Below are 25,884 nucleotides of genomic sequence, written 5' to 3' on the forward strand. Positions count from 1 at the left end.
CCCATCCCCATCCTCCCTCGCAGGGGACACGGAGACTCTAACCAAACAGGGCTGCCTGAGTATCGGCGCGGCAGGCCCCTCCCCCAGAACACAGAAGGCAGGCTGAAAAATCAAGAAGCCCACAACCCGGGCGCCTGGGTGGTGCAGTCATTGAGCGCCTGTCTTCGGCTTAGGGCGTGATCCCGGCGTTCCGGAAAGGAGTCCCTCATCGGGCTCCTCCGCTGGGAGCCTGCTTCTTCCTCTCTCACTCCCCTGCTTCTGTTTCGTTCTCGCTGACTGTCTGTCTCCCTCTCTCAGATAAGTAAATAAATAAAATCTTTAAAGAAGAAGCCCACATCTCTAAGATCCCTATAAAACAAGGGGCACGGCCTGGGACCCAGTCAATAATTTTGGGCTCTGGACAACCCCGCAACCTCTCTTCATCAGAATGACAAGAAGGAGAAGCCCCCCCCAGCAAAGAAAAGACAGTGAGTCAGTGGCCTCTGCCACAGGAGTAATGGATATGGATGTAACCAAATTATCAGAAATGGAATTCAGAGTAACAATGGTCAAGATAATGAGTAGACTTGAAAAAAGTATTCAGGAAAATATTACTGAGAATATACAATCCCTAAGGGCGGAAATGAGAGCGAATTTGACAGAAATTAAAAATTCTATGAGCCAAATGCAGGCAAAACTAGAGGCTCTGACGGCCAGGGTCACGGAAGCGGAGGAAAGGGTTAGTGAATTGGAGGATGGGTTAATAGAGGAAAAAATAAAAATAGAAGATGGTCTTAAAAAAATCCACGCCCACGAATGTTGGCTACGGGAGATTACTGACTCAACGAAACGATCCAATGTTAGAATCATCGGCATCCCCGAGGGGGTGGAGAAAAACAGAGGTCTAGAAGAGATATTTGAACAAATTGTAGCTGAAAACTTCCCTAATCTAGCAAGGGAAACAAAAATTCGTGTCCAAGAGGCAGAGAGGACCCCTCCCAAGCTCAACCATGACAGACCTACACCACGTCACGTCATAGTGCATATTCGCAAATATTAGATGCAAGGATACAGTATTGAAAGCGGCCAGGGCAAAGAAATTTCTCACGTACCAAGGCAAAGGCATCAGAATTACATCAGACCTGTCTACACAGACCTGGAATGAGAGAAAGGGTTGGGGGAGCATTTTTAAAGCTCTTTCAGAGAAAAACATGCAGCCAAGGATCCTTTATCCAGCAAGGCTGTCATTCAGAATGGATGGAGAAATAAAGACATTTCAGAATCGACAGTCACTAGCCAATTTCGTAACCACGAAACCAGCCCTACAGGAGGTATTATGGGGGGTTCTATAAAAGTAAAAAGGCCCCAAGAGTGATACAAAACAGAAAGTCACAGCCAATACAAACAAAGACTTTACTGACAACATGGCAGAATTAAAAGCATATCTCTCAGTACTCAGCCTGAACATTAATGGTTTAAATTCTGGCTTCAAACGCCACAGGGTTGCAGATTGGATAAAAAGAAATGACCCATCCATTTGCTGTCTACAAGAGACTCATTTCGAGCCCAAAGATGCATTCAGACTGAGAGTAAGGGGATGGAGTACCATCTTTCACGCAAATGGACCTCAAAAGAAAGCTGGGGTAGCAATTCTCATATCAGATAAATTGGATTTTAAACTACAGACTATAGTTAGAGATGCAGAAGGGCACTATATTATTCTTAAAGGAAGTATTCAACAAGTGGATATGACAATTATAAATATATATGCCCCCAACAGGGGAGCAGCAAGATACACAAGCCAACTCTTAACCAGAATAAAGAGACATATAGATAAAAATACATTAATAGTAGGGGACCTCAACACTCCACTCTCAGAAATAGACAGAACACCCTGGCAAAAACTAAGCAAAGAATCAAAGGCTTTGAATGCCATACTCGACGAGTTGGACCTCTTAGATATATATAGAACACTACACCCCAGAACCAAAGAATACTCATTCTATTCTAATGCCCATGGAACATTTGCAAGAATAGACCATGTTCTGGGACACAAAACAGGTCTCAGTCGATACCAAAAGATTGAAATTATCCCCTGCATATTCTCAGACCACAACGCTCTGAAATTGGAACTCAACCACAAGGAAAAATTTGGAAGAAACTCAAACACTTGGAGACTAAGAACCATCCTGCTCAGGAATGACTCGATAAACCAGGAAATCAAAAATCAAATTAAACAATTTATGGAAACCAATGAGAATGAAAATACAACAGTCCAAAACCTATGGGATACTGCAAAGGCAGTCCTAAGGGGGAAATACATAGCCATCCAAGCCTCACTCAAAAGAATAGAAAAATCTAAAATGCAGTTTTTATATTCTCACCTCAAGAAGCTGGAACAGCAACAGAGGGACAGGCCTAATCCATGCACAAGGAAGCAGTTGACCAAAATTAGAGCTGAAATCAATCAAGCAGAAACCAGAAGTACAGTAGAGCAGATCAACAGGACTAGAAGCTGGTTCTTGGAGAGAATCAATAAAATTGACAGACCACTGGCAAGACTTATCCAAAAGAAAAGAGAAAGGACCCAGATTATTAAAATTATGAATGAAAAAGGAGAGGTCACGACGAACACCATTGAAATTGGAAGGATTATTAGAAATTTTTATCAACAGCAATATGCCAATAAACTAAGCAATCTGGAAGAGATGGAATCCTTCCTGGAAACCTATAAACTACCAAGATTGAAAAAGGAAGAAATTGATTTCTTAAACAGGCCAATTAATTATAAAGAAATTGAGTCAGTGATAAACAACCTTCCAAATAACAAAACTCCAGGTCCGGACGGTTTTCCTGGGGAATTCTACCAAACATTCAAAGAAGAAATAATACCTATTCTCCTAAAGCTATTTCAAAAAATAGAAACAGAAGGAAAGCTACCAAACTCATTCTATGAGGCCAATATTACCTTGATCCCCAAACCAGGCAAAGACCCCCTCAAAAAGGAGAATTACAGACCGATTTCCCTAATGAATATGGACGCCAAAATCCTCAACAAGATACTTGCTAATAGAATCCAACAGTTCATTAAAAGGATTATCCACCACGATCAAGTGGGATTCATACCTGGGATGCAAGCGTGGTTCAATATTCGCAAATCAATCAGCGTGATACATCATATCAACAAGACTCAAGAACCATATGATCCTCTCAATCGATGCCGAAAAAGCATTTGACAAAATATAGCATCCTTTCCTGATTAAAACCCTTCAGAGTGTAGGAATAGAAGGTACATTTCTCAATCTCATAAAAGCCATCTATGAAAAGCCTACTGCAAAGATTATTCTCAATGGGGAAAAGCTGGAAGCCTTTCCCTTAAGATCAGGAACACGACAAGGATGCCCACTCTCACCACTATTATTCAACATAGTACTAGAAGTCCTTGCAACAGCAATCAGACAACAAAAAGGGATCAAAGGTATTCAAATCGGCAAAGAAGAAGTCAAAATGTCTCTCTTCGCAGACGACATGATACTCTATATGGAAAACCCAAAAGAAGCCACTCCCAAACTATTAGAAGTTATAGAGCAATTCAGTAACGAGGCGGGATACAAAATCAATGCTCAGAAATCAGTTGCATTTCTGTACACGAATAACGAGAACGAAGAAAGAGAAATCAGGGAATCCATCCCATTTACAATAGCACCAAAAACCATACGTTACCTTGGAATTAACTTAACCAGAGACGTAAAGGACCTTTATTCTAGAAACTATAAATCACTCTTAAAAGACATTGAGGAAGACATAAAAAGATGGAAAGATATTCCATGCTCATGGATCGGAAGAATTAACATAGTTAAAATGTCCATGCTACCCAGAGCAATCTACACTTTCAATGCTATCCCGATCAAAATACCGAGAACGTTTTTCAAAGAACTGGAACAAATAGTCCTTAAATTTGTATGGAACCAGAAAAGACCCCGAATCTCCAAGGAACTGTTGAAAAGGAAAAACAAAGCTGGGGGCATCACAATGCCGGATTTCGAGCTGTACTACAAAGCTGTGATCACAAAGACAGCATGGTACTGGCACAAAAACAGACACATAGACCAATGGAACAGAATAGAGAGCCCAGAAATGGACCCTCAGCTCTTTGGGCAACTAATATTTGATAAAGCAGGAAAAAACATCCGGTGGGAAAAAGACATTCTCTTCAATAAATGGTGCTGGGAAAATTGGACAGCTACATGCAAAAGAATGAAACTTGACCACTATCTCACACCATACACAAAAATAAACTCCAAATGGATGAAAGACCTCGATGTGAGACAGGAATCCATCAAAATTCTAGAGGAGAACATAGGCAGCAACCTCTACGACATCGGCCAAAGCAACCTTTTTCATGACACATCCCCAAAGGCAAGAGAAACAAAAGATAAAATGAATTTATGGGACTTCATCAAGATTAAAAGTTTCTGCACAGCCAAGGAAACAGTCAGAAAAACTAAGAGGCAGCCCACGGAATGGGAGAATATATTTGCAAATGACACTACAGATAAAGGACTGGTATCCAAGATCTACAAAGAACTTCTCAAACTCAATACATGAGAAACAAATAAACAAATCAAAAAATGGGCAGAAGATATGAACAGACACTTTTCCAATGAAGACATACAAATGGCTAACAGACACATGAAAAAATGTTCAAAATCATTAGCCATCAAGGAAATTCAAATCTAAACCACACTGAGATACCACCTTACGCCAGTTAGAATGGCAAAAATAGACAAGGCAAGAAACAACAATTGTTGGAGAGGATGTGGAGAAAGGGGATCCCTCCTACATTGTTGGTGGGAATGCAAGTTGGTACAGCCACTCTGGAAAACAGTGTGGAGGTCCCTTAAAATGTTAAAAATTGAGCTACCCTATGATCCAGCCATTGCACTACTGGGTGTTTACCCCAAAGATACAGACGTAGTGAAGAGAAGGGCCATATGCACCCCAACGTTCATAGCAGCAATGTCCACAATAGCTAAATCGTGGAAGGAGCCGAGATGCCCTGCAACAGATGACTGGATTAAGAAGTTGTGGTCCATATATACAATGGAATATTACTCAGCAATCAGAAAGAATGAGTTCTCAACATTTGCTACAACATGGACGGCACTGGAGGAGATAATGCTTAGTGAAATAAGTCAAGCAAAGAAAGACAACTATCATATGATTTCTCTCATCTATGGAACATAAGAACTAGAATGATCAGTAGGGGAAGAAAGGGATAAAGAAAGGGGGGGTAATCAGAAGGGGGAATGAAACATGAGAGACTATGGACTATGAGAAACAATCTGAGGGCTACAGAGGGGAGGGGGGTGGGGGAATGGGATAGACCGGTGATGGGTAGTAAGGAGGGCACATATTGCATGGTGCACTGGGTGTTATACACAACTAATGAATCATCGAACCTTACATCGGAAACCGGGGATGTACTGTATGGTGACTAACATAATATAATAAAAAATCATTATTAATAAAATAAATAAATAAATAAAAAAGAAAAAAAAAGAAAAAAAAAAAAGAAAATGGGGTGTACACATACAATGGAATAGTATTTGGCCATGAAAAGGAAGAAATCCTGTCATATGCCACAACATGGATGAACCTTGAAGATATGCTAACTGAAGTAAGATAGTCACAAAAGTACAAATACTGCCTGATACGACTTATATGAGGTATCTAAAGAAGTCAAATTCATTAAAGCAGGAAGTAGAATGGTGGCTACCAAGGGCTGAGGGATAGGAGAAACAGAATTGCCGTTGAGTAAGGAGAAATTTTCAGTCATTCAAGGTGAAAAATTTCTAGGTATCTGCTATATAACATCGTGCTTCCACTTACCAAGACTGTACTGTGCGATTAAAAACTGAAGACTGTACAGCTCATGTTATGTGCTGTTATCATCACAAAAAAATTCAGAGCTAATAAGCGAATTCAGGATGGCTAAAATAATAATTATTTAAAAACCAAAAATTATGAGTGTTATAGGGATATAGAGAAATTAAAATGCTCGTATATTCCTGGAGTGCCAGTAAAATGGCACAGTTGCTGAGGAAATCAATTTGAAGGTTCATCGGTAAGTTAAACATAGAATTATATATGAGCCCTCTTGGTAAACAGACCAAAAAAACCAAACAGGTTTTCAAATGCAATGGGTTTCAAACAAAAACTTGAACACAAACGCTAATAGTCACTATTAACGATTGCCAAAAAGTGAAAACAACTCAAGTATCCACCGAATAATGAATGGACAAACAAAATACGGTAGATCCATATATCGAAATATTATTTAGTCAAAAAAGAAATGGAAAATTGATACTGGCAACACAGTGAATGAACCTTGCAAAAATTATACCAAGTAAAAGATGTCAGATACTACAATAAGTCACATATTATACGACTCCATCTATAACAAAAGTCTACAATAAGCAATTCCAGATAGAAAGCAGAGTACTAACTGCTATGGGCTATGTGCAGATGAGATGGAGAATTAGTTTTTAATGGGTATAGGGTTCCCATTGGGGTGATGAAAACGTGGAACAAGATAGTGGTGATTACTGTACAACATTAAGAATTTATTAAATATATCTGATTTACATACTTTAAAATGGTTAAAATGGTATATTTACCTTTTCTGTATTTTGCCATGATAAAGAATAGGCAAAGAACCCAAAAAAACATTGCTCCAAAGAAGATATACAAATAGCCAATAAACACATGAATAAGAGACTCAACATCGTTAGTCGTTAGGGAAATGCCAAGTCAAAAACAGGAGATACCACGTTACAGCCACTACGATGCCTATCAACAAAAACATCTTTTGAAGCCCTTGTTTTTGATTAGTACAAATGTAAAATGGCACAGACACTTTGTAAAAAAACTGGCAGTTCCTCCAAAAGTTAAATACAGTATTACCATATGACCCAATAATTTCCTATTTAAAAACAACAGACTTAAAAACACGTATTCAGGAGTATATGGGTGACTCAGTCGCTTAAGCATCTGACTCTTGACATCAGCTCAGGTCATGATCTCAGGGTGGTGAGATCAAGCCCCACACTATGCTCCACAATGGGTATGGAGACTGCTTGGGATTCTCTTTCCCTTTCCCTCTGCCCCTCCCCGAGGCCTGCTCCTGCACACTCTCTCTCTTACCAAAAAAAATTTTTTTAAATAAAATCATGTATTTACATAAAAATCTGTACATGGATATTCATAGCAGCATTATTCATAGCAGCATTATTCATAATAGCAAAAGAAGTACTCATCCAAGTGTCCATCAACTGATAAATGAATAAACAAAATACCATATGGCCATTCAATGGAATATGATTGGAACAAAAAAAGGAATAAAGAGGAATGAAGTACTGATACATGCTGTATTGTGCATGAACCTTGAAAACATACTATGTTTTAATAGTTTAAACACCAGAATGCAAAAAGTGACAAATTGTATGATTACATGAAAAGTCTAGAGTAATCAAATACATACCAACAGAAAGTACATTAGTGGTTGGTAGCATGGGTAGAGAAATGAATATATTGGGTTTCATTGATTGGGTGGTGAAAATATTCTAATTTTGAGAGTAATGATGGTTGACAACCTTGTGAGACCACTAAAATCCACTGAATTTGTACATTTTTCAAAAGTAACACTTCCGGTATGTGGATTATATCGCAATAAAGTTATGGACAACTGTGCCAAGCAGAATGGATTGTACAAATGGCAACATTTGTAACTGGCCACCAAGGATTCTGAAGTTGGAGGATGTTGAAAGAGTCAATGGACAGACTAGAGTAAGTAAACCTAGGAAGTCCTTGAAAACAGGAATAATAGAAAAAAATTTCCTCTGATTTGGACCAGTGGTTTTTGTGAGTTCACAGTATTTTAGTTAACTCAAATCATTCATATAAACTAGGTCTGTATGCAGGGCACCTGGGTGGCTCAGATGGTTAAGCACCCAACTTTTGATCTCAGCTGAGTCTCGATCTCACAGTCATGTATTCAAGCCCTATGCACACTGAAAATTTCACTGTTTAACAAACCAGGTGCACTGTTGTCTCAGAGTTTTCCTGGGTGTTCCCTCCATCAAGAACATACTTTCTTCAGAAAGCCAGATGGACCATTTAAACATCTCTTTTACAGTTTTGGTCAAATGATACCTTTTGAAATAGACTTACTTGGATTTATTCATTAATGCTATAATCTCTATCCCTCACTACTCAAGCACAACTAATCCCTTTCCCTTAGGACTTACCACTTTCTAACATATAATAAGGTACCTATTTATTGTGTTTGCAAGTCTCCAAAAGTAAGGGACCACAAAAAAGTTAGTGATGTTCCTCTGCCTTATTTGTGGGTATATCAATACTCATAAGAACACTGTCTGTCATTTAGTATATAATTAATAGATGTCTGACAATGGACTAAATGAAACCTCTATTTTGAAACCATAGGCTATTCATTTCTGGGGTCAATGGAGTAAAAAAATGACCACTAACATTTATACAGTATTCACTACGGCACCAGAACTTGAGGTAAAATTTAAATACATCAGTTCATTTAAACCTTAAAAATTAATGTGGCAGGTCAAATCTTTATGCCCATTTGATACTTGAGGAAACTTAGATTGAGAGATTGTCACTAATTTGCCCAAAATTGCTAGGTATGTGAGTGATGGGACCACTTTTAACTACTTCTTATGTGAGGAAAAGCATACACGTTAATCCTATGTGTTTAGCATACTTAAAATGATACTTATTAATAATAGCAGCTATCTATTGATAATACACAATATAAGCCAGGAAACCGCCATACACTATACATGCATTATTACATTTACCTCTTACAACAACCATGTGGAACAGTATGACTATTAATATATCTACTTCATAGATAAAGTGTACACACATACCAAGGTAACACAAGTAATATGGCAGAACAAGGCCTCACACTTAAGTCGGCCTTGCTTCAAAAACTAAAGCCTATTTACTTAATCATTAGATTCAAGTGTCTTAGCAGTATTTCTGATAGGTGAAATTGTATTAAGAGTAAAGTGCTCTGGAGTTTTCTCTTTTAACTGCTTACCTTCTCTCCCTATACCTATTGTTGTCAATGTCCATTTGAGTTATTATTTTCTTGCCCTTAAGTCATGGCTCTACTGGATTAATGCACACATTTCGCAAACTTTAGCCTTCTTGATTTATATATTTATAATCCATTTAGACACACAACAAATCTTTTTCCCCAACTGTTGTCCTTTCCCCTATTCCTCCAAAAAAGTCAGGAACAGCATAATACAATGAGCAGAAGCACACAGAAATAAGATCATTCTTCCTATCAATTACACTAGATAACCACAGAACACATAACTAGAGAAGCTTCTGAAACTGATTCCCCTAGTGAACTAATCTCATTTCAAGGTGAGACTAGCAGTTTCAGGGAAAATTAATACTTTAGCCAACATTCTCTACGTCATGATCTTCACAAAAATCAAAAGAAAGAAACAACTCAAATCCCTCATTTGCCATTGACAGAATTTGTATAAGAGACCTCCAGGGGCTCTAGAGAAGCTGCTTAAGCAAGAACTAGTTGGAGCAATATATTTCACAGGAATCATGGAGGAACCTATTAGCTAAAAGATGGGTCTGCAGCAAATTGGGCCTGTTTAATTTATGAAGGCTGCAAACTCCCGGAGGAAGAAGAGTCTTGCTTTAATGACTGAACTCCTGGAGATATAGTAAGGGGCCTCTGGATAACCACAGACACCAATAGCTAGAAAAGCAGCAGCAGAAGAAAAAGCATCAAGGTAGTTGAACAGCACCATTTCGCCCTTTGATACATAGCAAGAGTTAGTGATGGGATTGGAAGGTTGAGATCTGCTATTGTGTGTGTGGGTGCTGAGTCAAACATGAGCTTCACCACTACAAATCCAAGTACATCCCCACATTCCACGTAATTTCCACAAAGATAAGTGATGTCTCTCACTGTCCCTGGGTTTTAACAAAAGAGATACATCTGAAAGAGATGGGGAAATTTCTTCTGAATCAAGCCATACATTTAAAGGAAACAAATGGGTGACATCTGTTAGAAATTTGATAGACAATGAGAAAGAGGGTGAGCATGTGGAATTCACCAATTCACAAACCTAAGGTACAAAGTCTCAAGACAAATAAATTCAGTTACTTCCTCAAAGGATTTATATTCACTGTCTGTGTTCCTACTCTGAACAAATGCTCATTTAAACTGTCAATGTTTTATTTTCTGAGTCCTACAGATCCCATTGAACAACCCGAAAAAAAGATGCACTGCTTAATTTCCCTGTTACAACTAGGATAACTAGTCATAACACTTACATTATTTCTAGAGAATTACAAGTCCACAGGAAGGATGACCAATGCTCTAGTATTCACATCACACAACACCAGAAGTAGTAAAGTGGATAGAAAGATCAAATCATCATCTAACTTCCTACACTGAAATCCATTATCTTATTCATCCTCTACCAGTGACACTTCTGAATCTGAAGAGAAAGAAAGACTTGTTGTGGAAGAAAAGATTTTCAAAAGGAGAGAGTAAAGGAGGCACGATAATGGGCACACTGGTGTAGTCTGTAGCCACACTAGAGAAGTAGGAAATAGAAAATTAAATCTCACTCCCTCCTACCCCTCAGAAGTCTACCAAATGCTACCACACTATCTACTGCCTAACGGTCACGGAGGAGAAAGCATCATGCTAATGGAAACAGATATTAAATGTGCAAATAAATAAGTAAAAATGATAATTATAGATTGTGATAAGCAATATAAAAGCAATAAGCAAGAAAATATCATAAAGATGATGAAGGGGGGCTACTTTAGATTTAGTGTTCAGAGAAATATTGCCTGGGAAATTGATATGAAGGAAGAAAAAGTAACATCCATGATGGTGATAGGGTTTTCGCGGAGTGCATGTGTGGTGTGGGTAGAATTAAGGATGGACTAACGTCATCTTTTCCTACAATATTTATCATTTTTTATGAACTTACTGCATACTTAAGTAGATCCTACTACTAGTCAGGAATGGTTTCCTGCTACCTTATCAATGAGGTGACTGAGACTCAGAGGTTGCTTACTCAGAGTGACATATCTTGTAATGGAAGGAGACAGCCCCTTAGTCCAGATTTATTCCTGTACACTATTCTGTATCAATAAAATGAAAAATGATATAAAAGAAAGTAGTGTCATTTTATTTGGGCCAAATGATTCCTTATTACTCATCAAACTCGTACCAAAAGCTTTGTGCTTTCAGCATGAATTGACAGGTAATGTAGCTGGAAACTGAACTTAGGTTGTTTGCACATTTCAACCCAATAATATAAGGGACGCTTAAATCAGAAATACCGAAGGAAGAACAGCTGACCCCTGGATCTCAGAATGGAAGTGCTTAAGTATTCTTCCTGAGAAAAGGAACACTGTTGGCCATAGCAAATGCATACCTGTGATATGCCAGACACTTTTTAAGAGCTTTACATGTTAGTGACTCATTGAATTTTTATAACAACCATATGAGGCAGAATTATGATTAGGCCTGTTTCGCAGAGGGGACAGAAAAGTTATGTAACTTTCATGAACTCACACATCCAGTACACAGAAAAGTGCAGAACTGAACCCAAGTGGCCTGGCTCTTGCATTTCTACCATTAACAAAGATACTTCTCTTCCTTTCATCACTAAATTGGGGACTGGCTCAAACACTGATTTAATGGGAGGCTCAAAATACAATTACGGCTGCTACTCATTGATATTCCATTGAAAAATACAAAAGCAATCCTTCTACAACCGCTGCCATCAGCTGTAAGAAAAGCTCTTTATCCTGTTGCCCCAGAGGAAAAATTACAATGGCTCCCACATATTAGATGTTCTCTGGTGAAATCCTGTGAGGGCCTGGCTTGGTACCTAGTTAGGGCTAAGATTGAGAGAGTAGAATCAAATCCTGCGGGGAATGAGCTACAAGAATTCCTCTTATTTATTAATAACCTAAATTCCATGAGCGACAAAGCCTTCTTCAGAAATGCTGTTGATTATTGATATGATCTGACATGTTTTTCTTTTTTTTTATTATTATATTATGTTAGTCACCATACACTACATCCCTAGTTTTTGATATAAGTTCCATGACTCATTACTTGCGTATAACACCCAGTGCACCATGCAATACGTGCCCTCCTTAATACCCATCACAGGCCTATCCCATTCCCCACACCCCGAAGCCCTCAGTTTGTTTCCCAGAGTCCATAGTTGACATGTTTTTCTTAAGTGCCAAACTGCTCTATTCACACTTAAGAATACGCTTGGACAGAGAAAGACAACTATCATATGATTTCTCTCATCTATGGAACATTAGAACTAGGATGATCAGCAGGGGAAGAAAGGGATAAAGAAAGGGGGGAGTAATCAGAAGGGGGAATGAAACATGAGAGACTATGGACTATGAGAAACAAACTGAGGGCCTCAGAGGGGAGGGGGTGGTGGGGGAATGGGCTAGACCCGTCATGGGTATGAGGGAGGGCACGTATTGCATGGTGCACTGGGTGTTATACGCAACTAATGAATTAGCGAACTTTACATCGGAAACCGGGGATGTACTGTATGGTGACTAACATAATATAATAAAAAATCATTAAAAAATAAATAAATAAAATAAAATAAAATAAAATAAAATAAAATAAAATAAAAAAGAATACACTTGGAATGAAAAAATTATCTGGCACAAATGTTGGACAATTAATTCTTATTAGGCCAGACGTGTATTAGGTTGATTAACCCCACCCCCAGAACTCACAGTTAACATATAACACTTTCAGTTTCTCTGTCCCTCTGTTAGTATGGAGCTTGTTTCAACTGTAAGCCTATGATCACCTTATGAAAACAAGTAATAGAAGTGGTATTCAGAATAACTAAGAGTACTCAAGCAGAGTTAGGTCAGCAAGACAAATGACTAGGGAAGATATAGGCCCTTTCACCCAAAAAGACACCAAGTCAACAACATAATACTGATCAGAATAACACTAGGAGAATGCTAGAGAACAACTGAGAAGATACAGCACCCAGAGCATTGTAAAACCAAGAAGGAATTGCAGAAAAAGAGGTAGCAAAATTCATGGTGTTTGGCACAACCGTTCCTGGCCCACTGAATGCATGGCATAGTTTAAAGCAACCAGAAGAAATGACCCATTCTGGAGACTTTAGTTCAAAGCAACCAGAAGAAATGACCCATTCTGGAGACTCTACCTTAGGATGGACACAAAAGAGATGATAGTGTGATCAACATTCTGGCTTGAGTAAAAGGTGCTAAAAGGAATGAGCTATGCCTCACCTGGCCTGGAGTACTAATGGGACTAAAGGCAGAATATAGAAACAGCTAAAACCAGATGAGTGACACATTAGAGTTGAAGATTTGCAGTGAGATACAGGTGGAGCAATAGATCAGAAACAGATTGAGAGGAACTGGAACCACCAGCCAGGCTGATTCATGGTCTTCTCCTACACAAAGCCAATACACAAAGATCGGGAGAGGTGGAGATTTCTTCAAATGACCAAATCATACAAAAATTTAAAGGTATGAAAGAAACAGGGAAACATGGCCTAAACAAAGGGGGAAAAAAAAAAAAAAAGGCCAGAAACCAACCCTAAAGAAAAACAGATCTATAAGCTAAGTGACAAAAAATTTAAAGTAACTATCATAATAATGCCGAATAACCTAAAAGAGAACACAGATACACAACCATTGAAATCAGGAATATTATACATGAATAAAATGAGAATACCAAGAAAGAGACAGAAACAATAAAAAGACAACCAAACAGAGGGAGCCTAGGTGGCTCGGTCAGATAAGCATCTGCCTACGGCTCAGGTCATAGTCCCAGGGTCCTGGGATCCAGCCCCACATTGGGCTCCATGCTCAGCGGGGAGCCTACTTCTCCCTCTCCCACTGCCTGCTGCTCCCCATGCTTGTGCTCTCTCTTTCACTGTCAAATAAATAAATCTTTTTAAAAAGAAAAAGAAAAAGAAAAAAAGAAAACCAAACAGAATTATGAAATTGAAAAATAAATGAACTAAAAAATTCATTAAAAGGATTCAACACCAAGACTTACCAAACAAAAAGCAAACAAACAAAACTAAATATACAGTACATTTGAAGATAGATAAAATCCCCTAGTCAGAACAAAAAAGGAAAAAAAAAGAATTAAGAAAAGTGCAGAGACCAAAAGACTTATAGAATGCTCTCAAGAAGACCAGTATGCAAAATATGGGCATTCTAGAAAAATGAGAGAGAAAGGAGCAGCAAGCATATTTAAGAAATTATGACAAAAACTTCCCCAAACTGTAGAAAGAAATGGATATACAGTTTCAAGAAGCACAGAGGAATCCAACTGGGATAAATCCAAAGGGAACCACAATGAAACACAATATAATAAAAATGACTGTAGTCAAAGAGAGAATCTTAAAAGAAGCAAGAGAAAAGTAATTTGTCACATAAAAGAAAACTTTCAGAAGAATATCAGCAGGTTTCTGAAAAGAAATATTGTAGCCCAGAAGGGAGTGGGATAATATATTCAAAGTTCTGAACAACAACAACAACAACAAATGTCAACCAAGAATAACATGTAAGTCAAAATTGTACTTGGAAAATACAGGAGAGGGGTGCCTGGTTGGCTCAGGAAACGGAGGATGGGACTCTTGATCTCGGGGTTTTGAGTTCAAGCCCCACATTGGGCATAGAAATTAATTTTTTAAAAAAGGAGAAATTAAGACCTTTTGAGATAAACAACAGTTAGGGGAATTCAGTACCACTAGATCTTTTCTACAAGTAAACTACAAAGATTCCTTCATGTTAAAACCAAAGGAAGGTATATAAAAAAAAAGCTGTACAAAAAAAAATTTGTCTATCTGGTAAAGTTAAAGACATAGACAAATGAAACAACCTGTACTATACCAAATTTACTTTATAAATTTAAATTACAAAAACATACAAAGAACCTTATAAATCTATGTCAATGTGTAAACAATATATAAAGATGTAATTTGTGAAATCAGTAACATATTACAGAAGAAGTTGAACTTTAAAGGACTACAGTCTTCGTATATTGATGGAATGCAAGTAGTTATCAGGTTACAACAGAATATTACAGCTTTAAGAAGTTTTATGTAATTGCAATGGGAACCACAAACGAAATGAAATAAAATTAAAAAAAATAAAAAAAAGTATTCAAAAAAGGAGATGAACAGTGAATCATAGCATATCAAAATATAAAATCAATGAGGCACAAATGAAGGCAATAAGACATGAAATAAGGACAAAAAAGCTGTAAGAAATACAGAAAACATTTAACAAAATGGCAAAACTGTCTTTCACTATCAAGTTATTTTAAATATAGGTGGATTAAATTCTCCAGTCAAAAGATACACATGGTGTAAATGATTAAGAAAAAAAAAAAAAAATCCAGACTCCAGCTATATGTTCTTCGCACAAGACACATTTTACATCTTAGGACACACACAGAATGAAAGTGAAAGGATGGAAAAAGATATTCCATGTAAATGATAACGCGAAGGAAGGAGCAATTCCACTTCTGGATATGTACCAAAAAGTACTTTAAGCATAGTCTCTAAGAGATGCTTGCATACTCATGTTCATAGCAATTCCAATAACCAATAGGTGGAAGCAAATAAAATCTGCATCAAAAGATAAGTTAAAGAGGTTCCTGGGTGGTGCAGTTGGTTGGGTGTCCAACTCTTGGTTTCAGCTCAGGTCTGATCTCAGGGTCGTGAAATCGAGACCCACATCAGCCTCTGCACTGAGTGCAGAGACTGCTTAAGTTTCGCTCTCCCTCTGCACCTCCCTCACTGAAATACATGAATAAATTCTTGAAAAATTAATTACAGAAAAAGTGATATATACATATAATGAAATCTTGAAAAGGAAGTAAATCCTGCCACATGCTACAAGTTGTATGAACGTGAGGATGTTGTGCTAAGTGAATCAAACCAGTCACAAAACCACAAATACTGTAGGATTCCACTTACATAAGGTATCTACCATAGTCAAATTTATAACAACAGATATAGAATACTGGTTGCCAAAGACTGGGGCTGCCAAACTATAAATACACTTATTTAGGTATACTTAATATAACTAAAATACCTGGAGTTTCAGATTTGCAACATAAAAAAATTCTTGAGATCTGTTTCATAACAATGTAAATTTCCTGAATACGACTTAACTGAACACTTAAAAATGGTTATGAGTATAAATTTTGATTTGTAACTTTTATGAGAATAAAAAGAGAAAAAGAACACTAAAACAACTCTAACCCAACAGAGACCATACAGATCCATAAACGACCCACCAACAATACTTACTGGTACTAAACGTGCTTGCTTGACCAAGAGAATGGTGGAAACTGTCCAATGAGAGATGTAACATCGAAGTGATCCAAATCAGGCCTGCTTTATTATGGGCCACAATGTAGTAAGATAATCAGTAGATGCAGTGTGATATTGCAGTTTTAGGAAGTTGAGTAATATTCTCGGGCTGCTATTTTCATCCTCACGAAGAATGGCTCCTGAACAAAATTCACCAAAACCTGAAAAGAAAAGGAAATGCCTTTGAAAGCCTTTGAAATAACTTTCTTTAATGATGATCTATCTCTGTTCTTTTATGCCAGGATGAGCTCGTTTAAAAATCAAAGTCCTTAGAATGATATAAAAAATTATAACTAACCTCAACACTGTAATACTAGACAAACCTACAGATAACACCCATTCCACAATTACTATAATTGGTTTAAAAACAAGGTGTATGTCCACTTGCGTTTGTTTTCTTTTTGCATTTAGTTTCCTAATAGGATCTACTAGGGAAAAGCTTACCTGGAGGTCTTTGAGTTCTCCTCTTCTCTCTGATTTACCATTACTAATTGTCTTGTTTCATGAAATTGATGCCCACATTGCTTTTCTACCATGGAATACTCCTTTTTAGGCACTAAAAATAGGCCTGAAGATAGATACTTTTACTTGACAAAATGTTTTCCCAAAGTATCATGAAAATCAGGAAAATGTCATGTAAATTCAGCACTTCACATATTTTCCTTCTTGTGATTTTTTGGCACTGCTATGGAAGAGTGAAAGCCCCATGAAAGATAATAAATTTTCCAATCGACTTGATAATGAACTAAGTTGATATTCAGTCATTTGACTTTACTGTGTAAGGCTCCTACATAATATGGGACATTTATAACACCCGCTCGTTGTTAGCCTGACACGTGAAAATGTTTTTTCAAGTTTTATTCAATTGGCAAATTCATTCTCTACGAAATATATCATTAGATTGATGTCAGATGGCATGATATTAATGTTCAGCTATTTTGGCATGTCACTCTACTGGAAATATATTTTTTTAAAGCTGCCATAATTCAAATAACTTTAACTCCAACTCAGTTTCTTTGGGGAAAGTAGCAAGTTAGGAGAACAATTATGCAAAGATAAAACTCTCCTGTTATCAACCCCTACAAATACAGTACATTTCTTGCAAGTTAGTCTAATACAGGTATGTTCATATCTCACATATCTCTAGTATTAAGAGAAAAACAAGTGGGTACCACATTCTCATTATTCTAGAACTAAAAATATTCATCATTAAGAGAGAAAGAAAATAAAACCAAAGTCTTTTTTAGAACAGACATCAGGATATTGCTGGTTTGGCTTCTCTGAAACAGACAAATGAAGAAAATGGAAAGGGTTATTTGCCTTGTACCTATACTAATTTGGATTACCACCCTGGTAGAGGTAGATGGCAGATACCCTTGCTCCCTTGAAATGAACAAGAAGCCTTTACAACTCGATGAGAATGAGTGCAGTTGTCAATGAAGCAGAGGTCTTAACTTCACCTTTTTTGGATCCATCCAAAATCTTAAGAAACCTCAAAGGTATTTTCTGAATACTTAAAAAAGAAAAAAACTGACCTCATAACATTCTAAACTAGCAGAAGGGAGAAGAGTGGAGTGATGTAGCTATAAACTATTTTTCCAGCCTTATCATCTAACAATCACATGATAGCTAGAATGTAGGGGGAAAAAAAAACAAGCATTTTATTTCTTTTCCTCTCTAAAACTAAATTCCCAGTTGAATGCTCTTTCTCCCATCTGACCCCAAACAGCTTCCTTTCAGAGCAAATGGTTACTACGCTTACACAGATCATAAATTATTGATTAAAATTTAAATTCAAGGCCGCCATTCTTCACTGATGCTGTCAATGGCTTAACTGAGTTTTGTTTCCCTAGCAACACTCTAAGGATGAAGCTGCTCTTTAATTTTCTCACAACTACTCTGTACAATCAGATTTTGTAAATAAAATTCCACATATCTTAATCTCCAATGTAACTTTCAAAGCATTACTCCTGTACCTTATTGTAAAAACACTGGTTCTTTCGATACAAAAGGCATCTGGCTGAACCATCTTTTCTTTCATTCTTAAAAGATTTTTGCACCTGGATAACAATCTCTCCTTTTAGCACAAATACTCCCAGAATTTTGGGTAACTCCACCAATTCTATGGATAACCAAGCCAAATATTTGGACCCTAGAATTCTTCATCTGCAGGGATCTCTTCTATGTTATCTCTACCACTCTGTCACAACCTGATGCTTACTATAACTAGAACATATCAACAATTTAGATCTAAAATTCATATATCCTACCTTCAGAGAGTCATGTCCAGACACTTGCTCTTTATTTGTTCTTAATGAGGAGGTAATACAACATCATAGTTTACTGATTCAAATTCACTGATATCTATAGGACTCTTAAAACTGCCTACTTCTTCTTGAATCAGTTTGGGTGATCTATATTATCCTAGGAATTTGTCCATTAGGCCTATGTCTTTCAACATATAAGGTGTATTGTTTACCATAACATTCCCATCATTTTTACATCCTTTCCTACATTTGGATATATGATCTAGTTATCATTACTAATATTGACTGTCTTCTCTGTATTTTTTTAATCTTGAGAAATAGTTGTCCACGTTTTTATCATTTCTATGAGGATTTTTTCATTTCTCTATTGTATTTGCCTATTTATTTTTTTACTTTAAACTCTTCCAATATGCTTTTTTACGTTGCTTTATAAAAGATGATGGCTTTATATGCTTGACTCACTACTTTTCAGCCCTTTTTATTTAATAAAATAAACATTTCATACTATACTCGACTAAATACCACTTTAGCTGCATTACACAAGTTTGATATATAGCATTTCACAGTCTTCAGTCAAAATATTTATAAATTCCATTGTACTTACTTCATTGATCATGAGTTATGTACATGTTCACCTGTCATTTTCTAGATATATATTTTTACAAACTTATCAGTTACTAATTTCTAATTTTATTGTGTTTGGGTCAAAAATATGGACTTTATAATACTTTGAAGCTTGAACAAACAAGCTTTATGATAAAACATGGTAAATTCTCAAGTATGTCCCATGCGGCCAAAAAATAATGAACTATCTGCGGGTATTACATGCAGTCTTTTTAGCAATTGCACACATGAAAACTGGTTGATTAGATTAAGCTTGTTTATTTTGATATAAAATAAATACAGGAATTAGAAATTTTGTAATTTTACTATTTTTAAAATCTCTTTGAAATATAAAATACTGCCAGATTATGTTAAAATCACCCTACATTTTGGTGAATTTTTCCACTTCTTTCCATTTTTTAAAACTTTTACATCAAAGTTACATTATTAGGTAAAATAAAGTTTAGAGTGGCTCAATCTCCTTAAGAAACTTACCCTTTCTATCTATGTATTCCCTTTCTAAATATTTAGAAATTTCTTTTAACCAAAATTTATTATACCCAATATTAATACAGTCACCCTAGCATTATTTTGGCTAATATGTAATAAATGCCAGTCCTGGAAGTAGGAATTTTATATACATTAGGTCATTTGATCTTCATTAAAACCAAACGAATTAGGAAACATCAGTATTCACTCTTTTTACAGATAACTAAATAGAGGCACTGAGTAGTAAAGATCTGCCTATTGTCAAAAAAAAAAAAATGCCAAGTGACAGAGCTAGGGCTTCAAACGCTACATCCCCGAACCCTACGAATACCGAATACTCTTTGCCAGTTATTTTGTTAATGAAGACAAAATAATTTATACTGCAAGGAAACCTCCAATGAGTTTATAAAAATCATGGCCAAAATAACCACACACTACCTAGTACAGAGCTAACCACACAATACATATCCAATAAACTATATCACTATAATGGGGAGTGAATATATTATTCCCAATAAAAAAAACTGAGGGTTAGATATAGATAAGGAAACTAAGGTAGATAATGTAACTTCGGTAGAGAGACACACTAGATTATAATTAGAAAAGGCAGGGTGTGGACCCCAGTCAGGCTGATTCCACGACCCATGTGTGACATACAAAATCTCTCTTCAGGCTGTTATTTCCATTTAAACAGGAAAGTTATTGATAGCAGCATTAAAACATCTTCTGGGATTAAATAAGACTTCAATTTAGATCTCAATTCCTCTAACATAAGAAGATAGATAATAATAGTATCTACTGCTGAGAGCTGCTGTGGAAATTAAATGAGAAACTAACGGATATAAAGTACCTTGTTCAATGCCTGATGTATATCGATTAACTCAAAAGCTTTATATGTGTATATATTTTCTAAATAAGTTGACCAAACACACTGGGCTTCTAGAGCTTTAAATATCTATGCTCATTCAATGCTAAGTTTTGTAGTAAATATTCTCATATGAATTCCTAGGAATAGATTTGAGAAACAAATGCTAGCAGTAGGGAAGCCTATGCCACCTGCTATATACATTAAAATTAAGCACTGCCTTTATAACTTAGTTTATCAAGACCTATTTAATGAAATGTAAAGGTCCATCATTTTATTAGTAGTCCACTGTTTCATGCTAGATAGGAGTTCAGGATATTCAGAATTTTTAAAAAAAGACGACACTCCCTTTAAATAATAGACTTAAGACTGAATTTTTTTAAGGGATAACAAATAGATCTTTTTAAAATAAAGAGAGTAAGAAAATGAATTCAATGAATCATTGAAATAACAGCCTACAACTTGAGAGTTGTTCTCTGTATTATAATTATGTATGTGTTACAATAAGCTCTTCAAGAGTTGACTTCAAAAGGAGAAAAAGACAGAAGAAATGGGTGCTTCAGGGGCACCTGGGTGGCTCAGTAAGTTAAGCATATGCCTTCAGCTCAGGTCATGACCCCAGAGTCCTGCTCAGCAGGGGGCCTACTTCTCCCTCTCCCTCTGGCCTTCCCCCTCCTTGTGCTTTCTCCCTGTGTCAAATAAATAAATAAAATCTTAAGAAAAAACAAAAAGAAATTGGTGCTTCAGGGTGAGGGACTTTAATTGGAGTGACATTCTATGAAGTTTTACAAGTACAAGATAAATAAAATCTATCAGTTTTATCATGGAGTTGACATTACTAACCTCTGAAGTAGTCCTTGTTTTTGAAAAAAAATCCATTAAGAAGAAAATATTTTCAAGTGTTGAAAATAGAAAATATAAATTCAAAGCATTTATAATCTCACCAATCAAAAACTGTCAAGATTAACATTTTCCCTGATATTCTATCTTCAAATTCTAGTTCTTTTTCCTTGATGCATGATTGGGGATATTGAAGCTTCCTATGTGAGTGTTTGTCTCTGAGAGGTGTGACAATTTTAAGCAGAGAATCTTGTTTTCAGATGATAGAGAAGGGGGGAGGGGGAGACAAAAGGCCAAAATGAAGGCCAAAGCTACGATCTAGATTTTATTAACACTGTACTCTAATACACAAATTCTAAAAGTATGGTTCGTGGACCAGCAGCAACTTATTAGAAATACAAATTTTCAAACACACCTAAGCATAACTGAACCAGGGTGAGAAGACCAATTATCAGTGCGTTAACATGATCTCAAGGGGATACTAATACATACTGAAATTGTAGAAGCACTATTCTAAGCAATTTTGTTATCTGGAAATGCACAGTCAGGTGAGAATGGTAACAGCTAACAATTAGGAGTACTCACTTTGATACAAGTATTCTTTTCTTATTTTAATGAATATTTATGTGGTAAGTACTATTATCTTAATTTTACAAATAAAGAAATTAACTTGTCCAAGGTTACAAAGATCATATTAAAAATCTACGAAGCCTATCTCCAGAAACCATGCCGCTAGCTAGCACAACATATTACTTTCTAACCTAGAATACTAAGGCAAAACTAGCTTGAATATCCCTATTTACAATGCTATGTAGAATTAAAGAAACGTGTCTCAAAAATACCTCTCACACCACATGGTATTCCTCATAAAGAACATTAATGGCAGAGGGAAAATTTCTTATTCTTTAGTTCTCTTCTTAATCAAGGCATCTGCAAACTTACTAAAGACCATGAAAATAAATTGCAATATACTATTTAAAATTTGGAGCCAATGGTTAGGTAGTTCCCAGGTGAGTCACTTACTTTTTCTAAATTCTAAGTTACCTCCTCAGAAAAAATGTAATAACAATGGTATCTACCTAGAAATAAATATGTCAGGATTAAATTAAGCTCTGTGTGTAGGTGTGTGTGCACTAGTACAAGCATACGTGTGCAAAAGAGAAAGAGGTAAATTACATGGCGTAACTTTTGTTATGGCATTTACATGTTACAGGATATCAAAATTTTTTCCTGCATTTTGAAAAGCTCTTCAGGGTTCTAAATGTAGAAATTCATTGGAAGGATTTTGAGATGTTAACACTGCCTAAGGAAATTCAATCTCTAGCCATCCAAGTCTGGTACTCCATATTTAACTCACAGACAAGCCTGTTGAATTTACTTCCTTAGGTTATTAGAAAATTACTTTTATTATTCTACTTGGAAAATTACAGAAGTCACCTCACTGGAGCAGAATTTCATTATGAAATTACCTGGAAACTTTCAGTATTGGTAAATTCTAATATCCAGGCAAAGGTCTACTCTAGTTTTTGAGTTTAGGAGAGTTTCTACAAAACTTTCCTCACTCCCCAGGGCCCTCAAAATCCCCAGAACACAGACAATATGACAATTTTGCACATCTTTATATAATAATTTCGATCAGTCATATATGTTAGCTTTCACTCTCCAACCATATTGGAGATGGCCCAAATGGCATATATGGCATATTACTAAACATGAAAAAGCCTAAAGCTCCTTTAATCTTCATAAATATTCATCACTAAGCAAAGATAATACACACACGTAAGTGCAAAAAGAAGCATATACAGAATGTAAACTACACAACCCATTCAGGAGAAGTTCTTTACATCCCCCTCAACTGCCTGCTTAAATCAAAAGACCTATTAACACAGATAGCTCTAAGACCTATTAACACAGATTGCTCTAAACCTCCCTACCTCACATGAAGAATAAGCAACCTTTGTATTCCAAACAACTCCCCTCACATTACTGCAAATGGTCTTTATCCTCCTGGTCTTTATCTTCTTTGTATCCTCAGGGCCCTAACCCTCATCTTACCTCAAATAAGAGCCCTGTTGATTCACTGTCTTTGCAACTTCCCTGTCATGTAGATTCTTTGTATTTAAGCTATTAAATTTTATTCTCCTGTTAATCTGTGTCAAGCCAAATGGATTCTCATTCTAGCTAGAAAGACCTTGAAGGGTAGCAAAAATTCTTCTATGACACATGTAAATTACATGGTAAACGTTTTAAATTCAAACCTGTTGTCTTAAATATGAGCTGTTTTGGTAAATGATTTGAAGAGAAAACATATTGAAACTAAGGATTTAAATGAGAAGGATTATATGTGGGTTCCAATTATCTTTTGGTTCTTCCATAATCCTTCCACATTATTTTAAGTTAATTGGGCTTTTCTCTGTACACAAAATTACCCAGAATTAGGTGGTTATATTAATAAATGTGAAATCTTCAACAATATTATAAAATGCAGCTTTTCCCAAACACAGTAGTGAAAGAGTATCCAGTTATTGCTTTATCTACCTCCATTTTTACCTTAGTCTGTACTTTCTTTTTAAAGTCTTTTTAAAAGATTCTATTATTTATGTATTTGACAACGAGATGGGGGGAACACAAGCAGGGGTAGTGGGAGAGGGACAAGACTCCCTGCTGACAGGGGCTCAATCCCAGGACCCCCAGATCCTGACCTGAGCCAAAGGCAGATGCTTAGAAAGTACTTTCTTTTTTTATTTTTATTTTTCCAAGTAAACTCTACCCCCAACGTGTAATCTGATCTCACAACTCCAAGATCAGGAGTCACATATTCTACCAACTGAGCCAGCCAGGCATCCCTGTACTTTCTGATTAAGTTCATTTCCATCTATCTTTTGACTCAAGCAAAAGACCTGGAGGCCAAAGAATCCTGTGATGGGAATGAAAATTACCCAAGAAATAAGGACTGGCCGAGATGCCAGCAGGACCCAGCATAGCTGACCACAAGACAATGATCAACCTGACCTTTACCACACGCCTGTATATATCCAAGGACCTTTGTTCCACATTTTCGTTATATAAAGCTGTAAGTAGTTTCAGGACCTTGGAAAGAGTCTTTGAAACATTCATCTAATATCTTCCAAGTGTTGGCCTCACTGAAATACCTTTCTTGTTTCACCAACACTAGTATCTCTGCCTTTGGATTAAGTCAGCAGCAAGTACCCAACCCTGGTCTGCATGGGACTGCCAGAGCCATGTACTCTTGCACTCTTGGGCGCTGATTATAATAGCACTTTACGTAAGTAAATTAGAAGGCTTTCCTCATTCAAAATGATACTATGTAGAATTATACAAGAGTTAGAGTCCAAATTTTTTCTATATTTTTCATTCTATATTTACTGCTCTCTTTGTTATAGCAGAGAATATAGAAAAGTGGTCTATATGAATAATCAAAAATATATATATTTAGAGCTAGCTTCCTTCTAAAATGACTGAGGTCTTGCTCCAATTTCAGATTTGCTGCACTTACCTGTCCATATCAAGCCTTCTATTTTTTTCTATGCCTCACACCCATAACAATGGATTGCAATGGTTCTGTATGCACAAATGCATGTGTACCATCTACGCTAATAGATATTTATCATTCTGAAAGGTAAATTCACCACCAGTGCTATAGATTATGGCTCTATGGTATACATTTATAAAAATCCTAATGAAAAGAATAAATTATAGGGGATGAAATTACCAGTTACTAATACATTCTCCAATACCAGGGACCCTGAAATTCTTTAATGTGTGTCAAAACTACTTCCAGTGATCACAGCATCAGTGGGGAAAATGAAAACAAAAAGTACATGAATGCAAAAATAAACCTTTTTGCTTTTGTTCACATAATAACGTGGTTATGCAGTCAATTAAGTGAATGAGGTAAATCGTTAGGCTGTTAGGAAACACAGGGTTATATACTATTATGATGTTATCCTGAATAGGGTGCAGTTCACAGCTTTACCACCCAAGGGTAACAGGAAAGCAATAGTTATATGAAGCACTAAGATATTTCCTGGGACTTCTCCCTTCAAAGAACTTCCTCTCCCCTTAAAGTACCCAGAAACTACAAATAATAAGTTGCCACCCTATGATTTCATGAGCACCAAAATGCTCCACTACCCAAAACATTTCCCTTCAAAAGACCTGAAATCTTCACATTACTCATACCTTTGAATAGAGATTATAAAGTTGCTGGTGATGATAATTTTATTATCTGATTGAATGATAAATATAATGGACTGAGAACTAGATCAGACCTGCATATGTGTTGGCTTTGAACACAAGGCAA

The 25,884-nt window shown here is 36.5% G+C and overlaps 1 long non-coding RNA gene across 1 annotated transcript in view; it reads right to left on the reverse strand.

Moving 5' to 3' along the window:
• Positions 1-25,884, reverse strand: part of LOC123796542 (uncharacterized) — a 119,322-nt gene that overhangs the window by 14,018 nt on the left and 79,420 nt on the right. Inside the window, exon 4 of the long non-coding RNA XR_006780770.2 lies at positions 16,434-16,657. This is a non-coding gene — a long non-coding RNA (uncharacterized LOC123796542). The remainder of the gene's footprint in view (positions 1-16,433; positions 16,658-25,884) is intronic.

This window comes from Ursus americanus, chromosome X, assembly GCF_024610735.1.
Source record: "Ursus americanus isolate L20-20 chromosome X, mUrsAme1.1.p, whole genome shotgun sequence".
Classification (NCBI taxonomy): Eukaryota; Metazoa; Chordata; class Mammalia; order Carnivora; family Ursidae; genus Ursus; species Ursus americanus.